Source organism: Oreochromis niloticus, linkage group LG22 (assembly GCF_001858045.2).
Source record: "Oreochromis niloticus isolate F11D_XX linkage group LG22, O_niloticus_UMD_NMBU, whole genome shotgun sequence".
In the NCBI taxonomy this organism is placed as follows: Eukaryota; Metazoa; Chordata; class Actinopteri; order Cichliformes; family Cichlidae; genus Oreochromis; species Oreochromis niloticus.
The window spans coordinates 26771611-26783412 of NC_031985.2; the positions used below are offsets into that span (position 1 = coordinate 26771611).

At 39.7% G+C, this 11802-nt stretch overlaps 1 long non-coding RNA gene across 1 annotated transcript; it reads left to right on the forward strand.

The window, feature by feature from the left end:
- Positions 1-3690: 3690 nt before the first annotated feature.
- Positions 3691-10283, forward strand: LOC102080611 (uncharacterized). The gene is made up of 4 exons (XR_266408.4): positions 3691-3769; positions 5673-5743; positions 7834-7943; positions 9057-10283. It is a non-coding gene; the product is annotated as an uncharacterized LOC102080611 (long non-coding RNA).
- The last annotated feature ends 1519 nt before the right edge of the window (positions 10284-11802 follow it).

Consider the following 11802-nt stretch of genomic DNA (forward strand, 5'->3'; position numbering starts at 1 on the left):
ACTCAAACTGACAATTCGTTAAGTGTTATTCCAACAGCTGTTAATCGGTGTAAATACTTCGTCATGACAATTGGTTTTAGTTTTTGAAGGCAGCACTATCGCGTTGCCCAGCTCTCCAGTTTCCATGGATTGTGTTTGTACCTTTTTAAATTTTTTTCTCTCCCCTGACTTGCGGCACACAGTCTGCATTCGTGATAATGACAGCAAACGTTGCAATTGTGAGTGAACCTCGAAATGATTGACAAAGGCTGCTTTAAAGAGGGTAAATCAGAAAAACAACATAACCTGTTATTTGCCCACTTTAAGGCTCATTCTTATACAAGGAGACAGTCGACGGAAGGAAACTGTCCTTGTATGTGCGTATGTGTTTGTACAGACGTGAACAGATTTTAGTTGGCAGTAAGAAGGCTGTGAGTCATCCTATTTCTAAATTCAAGGATGGCGCGAGAGCAGGAATTACTTTTGACAGAGGGATTCGGATCCGAATGAAGCCGCCTTTTTATCAGTTCGTTTAATGGGGCCAAAGCCTATCATCCTACAGCTGGTAATTTGGCACGGTGGCAGCCGAGTTTGATCAAAGTTTGGCACAATTCAGAGAACATTTTGATCATCACTGTCAACGGTGGAGCTTGCAGGAGGGAAAAGTCAAGATCAATATTTTGAGCATGAGGCAACTGGAAGTTCAAATTAGTAATATATCAAGATTATATTAAATGTCAAAATTGGCTTTGCCATTTCAGCCAGTGGAGGTCATTGTGAAATACCAATCAACATTATAGAATCATAAAAAAAGATATGTGAAATATTATAATATAATATAATTATAATAAATACAAGTTTCCCTCTCTCAGGAAGACAGAAAGGTCAGTAAGTATATAAGTAAGTAAGTATACTAAGTGTAAAATTGCCTGCAGTGTTATACATTGACAATGCAAGAGAAAACTCTATTTATGGCATATGACAAATACTCCCAAATACATCACCTACATGTGCATGATTTAGCATCCTTTCATAGAGATCACAGCAAAATGTACAGTCAGAATAATAAGATTATTTTTTTCCCACATATTTGAAAGTTAAAAAGACCATGACGCAAACATAGGATGATTGCTTTCTGCAGCATTAATTCTGCTGTAAGCGTAAGTAGGGTAAGTACTTCAGAAGATGGAAGATTGTGGATTTTTTCTGTTTTGCATTGGCTCTGTGTCCTTTGAAGGTTATGATATGTTACAAATGCGAAAGTATGCAAATCATCTGCGATAAAACGTGTTAGTGGTAAGACTAAGGCCTGCCCCCTTTTTCTTGGAACCAGGCATTTTTCCTCGCAACATGTGTCCACATAATTAGTGTACTTAAGAAATGCAGGTTGAAAGTGTTCTTGATGATCAAGGCTTATCTTGAAACTAAAAAAAACTAAAGAAAGCTTCCATGAAGGTAGCACAGACTGGCCTCAGGCAGACTTACAGACTTCAGATAGTGGTTGCCGGTGATCATTTTGTGCTAAATATTGTTTCCTTCTCAAAAAAGAAAACAAGGACACGGGGTTAAAAGACAAATCCGCCGAGATCGGAGACCGAGGGTGAGATGATAAAGGCTGATGAGAAACAGGTTCTGATTTTTGTAACCCTGACGGCCATAAACCGGTGAAGCATTACTACTTGTGGGACGTGTGATCTGCACACCTAAGAGCCATGTCTCTTCCTGACAACAGATCGCAGTCACGTTCAATTACAGTTAACTTACAATCAATAGGATGACCTACAACATATGAGTGGAACTTGGCTGCCTTCACTGACGCCTCCAATTTGAAGGGAAAGAAAATCTTCCACACTATAGATTTTTCCCTTGTCTGTATAGGCTGGTCAGTTACATCAATAACTCCCAACAACAACACCAAGAGAAGAAAATAAGGTGAAGTAGCTCCTCTGTGAGTTCAGTACCCTTTCTTTCTTGACGTTGTGCCAGGCAAGTAGTAATTTTTTGAGGGGGGTTTGTTCTCCTTTTCCCCTTTCACAGCCTTCCTGCAATTTTGTAGCCGTCAGAGCCTGGCAGTATGGCAGTTTTACTGCAGTCCCTTGCTGCGTATCATGACAAGATGGAATCACTGCCTAAAGGTTGGCAGCCAGTGAGACATGGCCTGTATGTTAATGACAGCATGGTGGGCTGGGGGGGGGTTTTGCCCAAGTAGAGCTGGTGCCAATGTGAGTTACACAACCTGCAGTTTTCTCTGAGCGGTGGGAGGTCTCCATCTAATCACTTCACTTTGTATTCAGGAGACAGCAAAGTCACAAATGGTATTTATTTTATTCAAATATTTGTTTATTTTTTATGCGCAGGGATGGAGTTGTATCTAAAGAGAAATGAATGTGACAATGTCAGAGGTTAAAGATGTGCATCTCAGCGTGCACGTTTACGAGCGTACATTCACGGCACCCATCAATCACAGCGGACAGCGCTACTGCATGGTTGGCATTCCTACTTTTATTAAAATACATGCTGTGAGAATGTGACATGAACTCATTTTTATTTTAAATGCAGTGGTTATTCTATAGAGAAAGATTTGAAAAAAAAAAAGGCCCATAATCAAACACAGTAGAGGTCACATACCACAATGCAGGGGCTTCCCTGCTGCGCCGCATTAGCATCCCTTGTTATTAATCCCTCTATCCTTGCCTTAGTGAAGTTTAAAGGAAAATCCTAAAGCAGGCTTTTTTTTTAATTCATCTTCAGTAATTTTCTCTTTGTGGCACTTTCAACATGATTTGTAATTGTTAAGCCTCTAAAGTCAAAGAGCGCGGGGTAGTGGGTTGGACAAAAGCTTTGTTGGAACAGTTCAAGCTGACAAAAGAACAAAGATTTTAATGGGATAAAAAGTGAGGAAGAGGTTTGCTGCAAAAGAGTAAAACAGAGCTTAACTTATAACATGCAAAACACAGTCTATCAGTTGAACAGCTAGAACTTAAGCTGTTTCTCCAGATAAGACTATCAGAGGCACAGGGCACTTTATGTACACTCAAAACAATAACTCTTATCCCACATCAAACATTGTTCATTTGGGCTCTGTGTAGTGGATTAAGTTCAACTTAGAATCAGTGTTAAGTTTGACAGCAGTGAGTAAAATATAAAGTGTAACAGTTTGCTGTCTTTTTACTGGTAAGAGTCGCTCCGCGGCTTATTTTCTTTGACATGAAATGCAAAATGCGTTTTCGTAAGAAGAGCATGGGAGGTAACTGAACCTCCAACCTGTTTATTGGTGGGTGTCCAAAAATCATCTTGTTTTCGTAAGAACAAAAAAGGTTGCTGATGAAAACTATGAGTAAAGTTACTGGCCAATGAAATTAACACTGCTTAGAATATATCTGGACTTATTAAACAATAAACTAATTATAAACTTCACGTTTTATGTAGGTTTCATACCGTCATGGTCTCTGGGTTTTTGGTCCATGGTTCTGAGCTTTGGTTGATTCGCAGTTTGTTATTGAGAAGGGATTTATGTTCAGGCTTTATAGTCTTCTGTTAGTGGTTTGATTGTGGTTATGAGTTTATGTTATTTCATGCCTTCATTCCCTCGCTTTAGTTTTGTTGATAAGTTTGTTAGGTCGCTTTTTTGGGTCCTTTCAGTTCCTCCGCTCTTGTCTCTCTGTCACGTTTGTTTGTTGAGTCTTCCTGCTCTGTGTTTTTGTGCTTTCAGTTTGATCTGCTCCTGCCCTGCTCTGCACGTCTTGGTTTTTCCTGGAGTTCAGCAATTAGGTTTTGTGTCACATTTGTGGTACACCTTATAAGTTATTTTTCATTTAAAGACAACAAATTGATATTTCAAGCTATATATATGACAATTCAGCATTTAAACATGTGTATTATAATCATGTCTTTCGCATCATGTCTTTCTCCTCCTCCATCACTCCCCTCTCTCCTCCCTTATTTCCACCTCATCCTCTTCCTCCCAACCTCAAACCTCATCTCCTGAACTGACGTTAGGGCTCTAACCCATGGAAACATGCATACTCATGCTTATTTATTCCCCAAATTACTGATTTTCAGCAGATTGAAGATGCGACCCTCCCACCTCCTGACTGATGATAACAAGCCGACTCAACAGCAACAGCTGGTTGTAAACTAATGTTATACCAGCTAATGTTACAGTGCATTCCAGATTAAGTCAGTTAAGGTGGAATTTATTGAGTTTCATCAACACCACCCTCAACTGGGATTTTCAACTTGGAAAGTTGTAGCACCCCCACCAACCCCAAGTTGACGATCCAAGAAGATTGCAGAGAACGTAGTATTAGTAAAAGCAAAGAATCACTAAAAAGTTGCTAAAAAAATCACAATATGCTGAAAAATAAGATGTTGCAACAAATCAGGTTCATGTATAATGTGATTGGGGATAAACAAATCACCCTAGAAAGGCTAATTCTTTCAGAAGTAAAGAGATCCTGAAGGATTTGTAACTGTGAAGGAGCAAATACTTAGCAAATAGTTGTCAATTTAGGACTGTTTTTCAACATCAAAACTGCAAAGAATTTCAGGATTTCATTACTACAGCGCATAATATCATTAAAAGATTTAGAGAATAATGAGAAATCTCTATTCTCAAGGGACTAGGGTGAAAATCATTACTACGTGGCCGTGATCTATAACCTCCTCAGCTCATGCAGTGATGTGGAAATCACTGAATGAGCTAGGGAACACTTTTAAAAACCACTGTTATTGAACACAAATGCAAGTTACAATGTCACCATGCCAACCAAAACCCTATGTAAAGAAGAAAACTCTTTCTCTCATATTGTCCATTTAACAGGTGAAATTGAAAACTGTCCTGTTGTTGAAAAAATGTACATATACAATTGTTTTTGGAAATCATGGGTGCTGTAGTCTGCCTTGACGAACGTTTGTGAAAGAATGGACCATTAGGTTTGAGTGTGGTACTGTAATAAGATGCCACCTTTACAATGAATCGGTTGTTGAAATTTCCTCTCTCCAAGATAGTCCACAATCAACTGTAAGTGGCATTATTGAATAGGTGGAAGCATTTAGGGAACCATAGAAAGTCAGCCACAAAATGACAGAGACAGAGAGCAGGATTTCAAACTGCTGAGACTCACGGTGCTGCCGACTTAATGACTGCACAGTTCCAAACTTTCTCCGGCATTAACATCAGCACACAATCTGTGCACGGGAGCTTCATGGCATGGGTTTTCACGGCTTAGCTCCTGGCGGTGTAAGGTTTGGGGTTTTCCAGCACTTTTGTCTGTACTATACATCCTGGCATCATCCATTTTTCCGAGAAGCTTCTCGGATGAGGTGAAACGTCTTCAAGAAACTTGAAGAAGTCCAGATGCTTTCTTTCCAAGCTCCTTAGACAGCTTTGTATATCATTTCAATAAGGGCAGATCATGAAAGGGAATTGGAAAGAATTCAGTTGTGCTATTTGGCGATTAGACTCTGATAGCCCAACATAGCAGAATGAAGTGAAGCTTATGCATAGGTTCAATAAGATTTGCAATCAGTCATCTGCCTGTTTCCTGTGTATTAGGCTGCTTTTCTGTTCTCTACATCCAGTACAGTTTCTCGGACTTTTTCTACAATCTCAATACTGTCATCATTTCTGGTCCAATCAGCCTCCACTTTGCATAGTTTAAATTTGTGTTCTCTGTCATTCTCCCTTTCAGACTCTCATTTGTGTAACACTTTGACCTTCAGAGGAATCTATTAACCGTAAAGGGGAGGTCAGAGATCAAATGTGAGATATTTTAAATTCTTATACAGTTCTTTCTGTATGTTCACAATGAACACCAAATTTGTAAGAATCATAGTTTTTAAGTCATAATTTTCAACCAATAAAATATTCAGTTGACCTTGAAGACCTTGCTGTATGTAAGTTAATTTCAAAGAATTATTAACACGCTCCCACTTTGCAACTTTTCCAGCTATCCAAAGTTTGTAATTTGAATTTAATACAGGGTTAAAGCACATTTTTAAATTGCATGCTGTTTATATTTACATTCCTGTTTCTCAGGTTTTTATATTGTTTATATATTTTCCTTTTTGGAGCCAACTTTTAACAGGTCCTTGTTAAGCTGTGGGTGTCTTCAGGTCTACTCAAACCAGAACTGACTGTCCACAGTTTTACATTATACATTCTAACTCTTTCTTGAAAATGTGTTTGTTTAAAGAATATATATTTGGAAAGTAGTACAATAGAGTACAAGGAGCAGAACTGTTGCTCTTATACTCAAAAACGGTGTTTTATGCATGTAATCGGGCTGCTTTTATCAGCTTGTTGCCAGCACATCACACTAGACTCTGGGGAATATCCAGAAGTACAATAGGGAAAACATATCTGGCCTGCCTGGAACTGCCTTTGAGATCTCCCAGGAAGCAGTAGAGGACATGACTAAAAAGAAAGACATCTTGGATACTTTGCTGAGCTCACTGAACTGGTGGTCCAGACACAGATAAGTGGGCACAAAACAGATTGACAATTAGCGTCTGCAGGACCATCATGGCTGTAGAGGCGTCTGATTAGTGTAATTCATTATCGGCATCCATCAAATCATATTTGCTGAATGCATTGCTGCTGGATGGCAACCAAACTAAGATAACCTGGTTTCATATGAGTGCAGTGTACCCACTGTTCACAAGATTTACACTTATCAGCATGATCTCAGTAATAAAGGCCAAGTGTATACAAGAATATAGCTATGCACTGTCAGTGTGGTTAATTTGCTTTCCTCTCACAATCAGTTTTGAAACGATTATTCTAAATGTAAACAATCAACCCGCACAGATTATGCTGCCAGCTGATCGATAAATTATCTAAATGTGTTATCAAAGACAACAGCTCCTCTTGCTTACACAGCATGTCAAAGGTGATGAAGTGAAATAAGAGGCATTAGCAAAGCAAACAGACACAGGCAGACTTGTTTGAGACACACAGTGAAATTATGAGGATGGCTAGAAATGGCAGGGATATAGAAACAGATCTGCATGCCAAACGATTGATTATTATCCTCTAGCGCAGATGAACGGGGCTCTTCATTTATATGATAAACAGCTTTATTGCAACCCAAGCGCTTGTCTTTCCCCTCCTTCCATCCCCTCTCATTTAGATGTAATGCTGTGATATCAATCATCGCTCTGTCCCTGCAGTTATAACTCTTTTCCACCTTGTTCTCTTACATGTCACGGTACCATTACTCCCTGCCTGTAACAGCCGCTGTACAGCTGAGAGATAGGTTTGATTTTTATTTCAGTTATGATGTTGGTTTACAGCAATAATGAAAAAGAAGATATTCAGGGTGTAAATATTACCTTTCGCATTTATTCTCTCTGCCATTTTTTCCCTTTATCTCATGATATAAATCAAGTGATCCCAGTGGTGTAGTTTAGCTTGACCCAATATGAAAAAAAAACCTGAGCCTCTGGTCACCAAAATCTATACAGAGAACCTCAAAGTCATAATATGAGTCTGTAGAGGAGACTGCAGAAGCATCGTAAAAGGTGGTCTCTTGTCTTTGACTCTGGATCGCTGAGGGTCTTTAATCTGGTCCGATTTCAGCAGCATGTAACCAGGGCGTCACTTGGTGGTCGGCTTCAGTTCTTACATCACGTTTCCTAAGGCAATAACATTTATGTCTTTTTTAAAGTTCGTGAGGTGGCTTGCCTGGGATTAATTCCTTACAGTACGTGGTAATCCTGTGTTTCCCACCAATTCAGCAATTTATCCAATTTCTTTGTCTTTCATTTGAATTACATTTAAAGTCCAATACACTTTTTTAAAGTTTATGTTAATCAAATAAGTAATTTCAGCTGTTCCCTTGTTTCCCAAAGATTCACCACAGTGGATGGATCCACATGTTTGATTTGGATGCCCTACAAAAAAAACAGCACTGGTTTTTCCTTCCCCTGAGGCTGGGTTTGTGTCTCCTTTTGCATGTATGGTAAGTTAATGCTCAAGTTAATGAAGAATAATATTAAATAATGGATATTGTAATTATTGTCTATGATAATGATATAATGTAACCAGCAACCTCAGCTGTGTATTTATTTGCGTTTTCCTCATGTTAATATGTGCCACAGCCTTCAGGAATGAGTCATGCTTGTATACAAATTGTTCACATCATTGCAAATTCAAGTTTAATTCACATTACTGACTCTGCCTCTTGCTAGTAACCCCCCACCACACACCCACACACGCACATAAAAAAACCCTGTATAGAACCCAAGGCCATGTCCCACTGAGTGTAATGTGACCAGTGTGCCCCCCCCTCCAGCACAGTTATGAATGGAATTATATTAAATAGAATGGAGTCAATTAGATACAATGACTAAACTAGACCTCTGAAGGTGAAAATACTGATCCGGTGCTGGTGGTAATTACTCTGTCAAAAGACTGAAGAATGTGTTCAGCCATGTCCATGTACATCTGCGGCTGTGCAAATAAGGCTCCGTGTCTGCAGCACAACTGTAATCATAAATGAAATATATTATTTGCTGCGCAGCAAAGGGACATTTTTCTTTCTGTTCATTTTTGTGAACTTCAACAGTCCAGTGTATGTCTAACAAATTACTTACATTTTTCAGCTCCTTTGAAAAACACTGGAAAAAAAAGGTGTCCAAACTTCTTACCCGGCACAGCTAATGAATCACGACACACACAGACAGCACAAAAGGACAGACAGGCCTGGGGAAAAAGTCACAAGGAACTCAAAGAAAGTTGGAGCATTGTTTCAAGCCGCTGCGAGATGTGGGCGAACAGATAGCGAGGCACAGAAACGAGCACGAAAAATGACACAGTCACAATTGTGTATGTATCAAGGTCGCACTAGTTCCTAAACTAGGGAGTATATCTGCCTTTTGGAGTCACTGAAAATAGTTACACTTGTGAGGCACAGTGATCAAAAGTAATGAGTCATGTTTTCCAAATCTTTTAATTTAATGCATGGACTCTATCCCCTCCCCAAGACCAATCCCTCCAGTGCGTGTGGTTAACAAATGCACAGTTGCTTGATGTTGGTGGCTGAAATATAATGAGGAGCTTTCTTCCTGCACAGCACCTTTGATATGTTAAAGCAGTCAGGCTCACCAACTGGCTGCAGCATCTGAACTACACAACCTTACCTTCTGGAAACTAAAAGGAGATGGGGTGAGAAAGATCAACAGAGCAGGAGTGGGAAGGGAAGGAGAGAGAGCAGAATGAAGAAGTGAAACAGGTAAAAGAATACGTGACCCCCCATCGAGGGAAATGGATGAGGTAGGTTCCCTACAGGGTAGTGCGACATGGGCTGTGTATGCATTCAGACCCACTCGTGGATGATTGACAGTGCCACTGGGACATCCATGGAAATAGATTTGAGGGACTACAAAACCCCTGTGGGCAGCAAGGCAGAGGAACACCCTCTGGGTGAGTGATTGCAGAGGTTAAGTTGAGATCAGGCTCACCGACACAGCCAGTATAACATTGCTTTAGTTTGAGTCATACACAGAGACCGGTCTGCTCCTGTGAAACATTGATGAAAAGCATGACCTATGCCTTAGCATTTTTTACCCTCACTCTGCGTAAGATTAAAAAGCCATACACATTACATTATTTCAAGAAATTCATGTAGCTTTTGGTAGCTGGTTCTCAAAAGACCACAGATCATTTAGGTCCATGTGTTAAGAATCCCATCTTCAAACCTAAATACAATCAGTGTGCTGCCTGTTCTGGGAGTGATTTCTGGGTTAGGTTCCTCCTGTTGCACCAAACATAATAAAGAAACCTCCTGTGTTAGTGTGTTTTATCAGTTAAAAAAAATGCTTAATGTCACATTCATACTTGGATGTTTTACATTTACTCCATTTTTTATTCTGTTGTTATATCTGGAACCCTATTTTGAAAGTTGGAATGCTTGTCTCTTAGAGTATTTTCCACTGAAAAAGGAGAGATAGAAGAACCTAAAGAATGGCTGGTGCAAAATCGGATCAGCTGGGAGGACAGTCTACTGTGATTGGTTGTTGTGTTAGGTGGCATGAATGTGGCAGACCAGCCAAAAAACCTTGAAACTAATGCTACTGCTATAAGTACTACTGCAAAAAAAATCTGCCACATACGTTTTACCTCGAAACACAATTTATATTTTGAAATGCTGAGAATGTTTCTACTCTTTGGGTGGGCTTACAGAATTATATTCCAGGAGAATGCTTTTGCCTTCCAAAAGTCCTCTGATTTGAGGGTTGTACTTTGAAGGTGAGGTTTGTAGCACTTAACATGTACAACATGATTCGGTGACTAACCTGCTTGCAGCAATTCAGCTACACCATCTTAGTCATGCTTGCTCAAGATACACCACATAATTTGTCTGTTACTGATTGTCAGAACAACATTCAAAGTTGCTGGAGAGGGACGGAAGACAGGAAAGACTTTTAGGGGAAACTAAGCATTGAGTCGTTTTATTCTTCTTCTTTCAGCATCTTCCTTTAGGGATCACCACAGCAGATCATCTGCCTCCATCCCGGTCCCTAACACCTTCTTCTGTCACACCAACCCTCTGCACGTCCTCCTTCATCACCATCATGAATCTTTTCTATAGTCTTCCTCTTCTCCTGATGCTGGCAGCCTCCAACGGACTCAGTGTTTAGGCTTACACTTATAGAAAGACAATAAATAAGATCCTGTAATGGTTGTAGAAAAGGTCGTCCTTCAGCTTGATAGCTACTTTCCTGTGCTATTGTACTCTACCTATGCATACAGCTAGGAAATCTGAAGCAGCATAGGTATCTGTGATGTCTGAAACTATTCCATGACTTCTTGCGTGAAGGTTATAGTGTTTAACAACTGATATTGTCATTTGTCCTGACTCCTCCCCCTTGAACCCAACCAGTTATGGCAGAAGGCTGCCCCTCCTTGAGCCTGTTAAAAGGGAGTTTTTCCTTCCTGCTGTCACTTGCTCACCTCAAACAGGGTTGTCCAATTGTTGGCATTTTCTCTGTATCATTGTAGTTTCTTCTTTACCCTTACTGAACATTTTTTTAGGCCAAGCATTAAAAATTCTCCAGAATCGATTCATTATCTTAGTGTGTTATCAAGTTCTGTATTGTCCTTGAAAACTTCGATTTTATCCAGCCACAGTGACTCCATTAAAATATATAGTAAAAGAAGACATGTCCATGTTGACCTAAAACATTGGAAATGATTTCGTCAAGGGCATACTCACACTGTTGATAGTCAATCATTCAATTCTCCTAACACAAAGATCAGTGGATACATATTTTGCTTTGACCTAAAAAAGTGAAACTTTTCAGTTCTTTTTAAGCCTTTCAAGAAATAGCCTTGGAGTTGTGTGCTCATTCACTCCTACCCTTTCTTTGTGTCCCTCCTCTGTCAACCTGTCTTCATCTCCCTCTTTCACCTTTGTTTTCTAATACATGGGATGGGGAAATGATGAGGAGAGGCAACAAATGATAGGAGGGACAGTCACCCATCTGTTGCCTGATGCATTATTGATCCCTGGCTCCCATCAGGGTGAAAAGTGAAGGTTTCTGTGGGTGGAATAACACATCCCATACACACTGGTACAAATACACAAAAGAAAATAAGCCAGCTTGTGCATGAATTTAGTCTGACTGCTGCTTACTTATTTGGTGCATGTGTAACACATTCAGATTATTCTTTTCAACAATTCCTCTATAAACTTCTGAATAATAAGTTTTCTGTTTCAGATGGTTTTTACGGTGGCCCCTAGAGACAAAGCACGTACAAACTCCAAAGCACATGAAAACTCCAAAACACTTGCAAACTCCAAAACACTTGCAAACTCC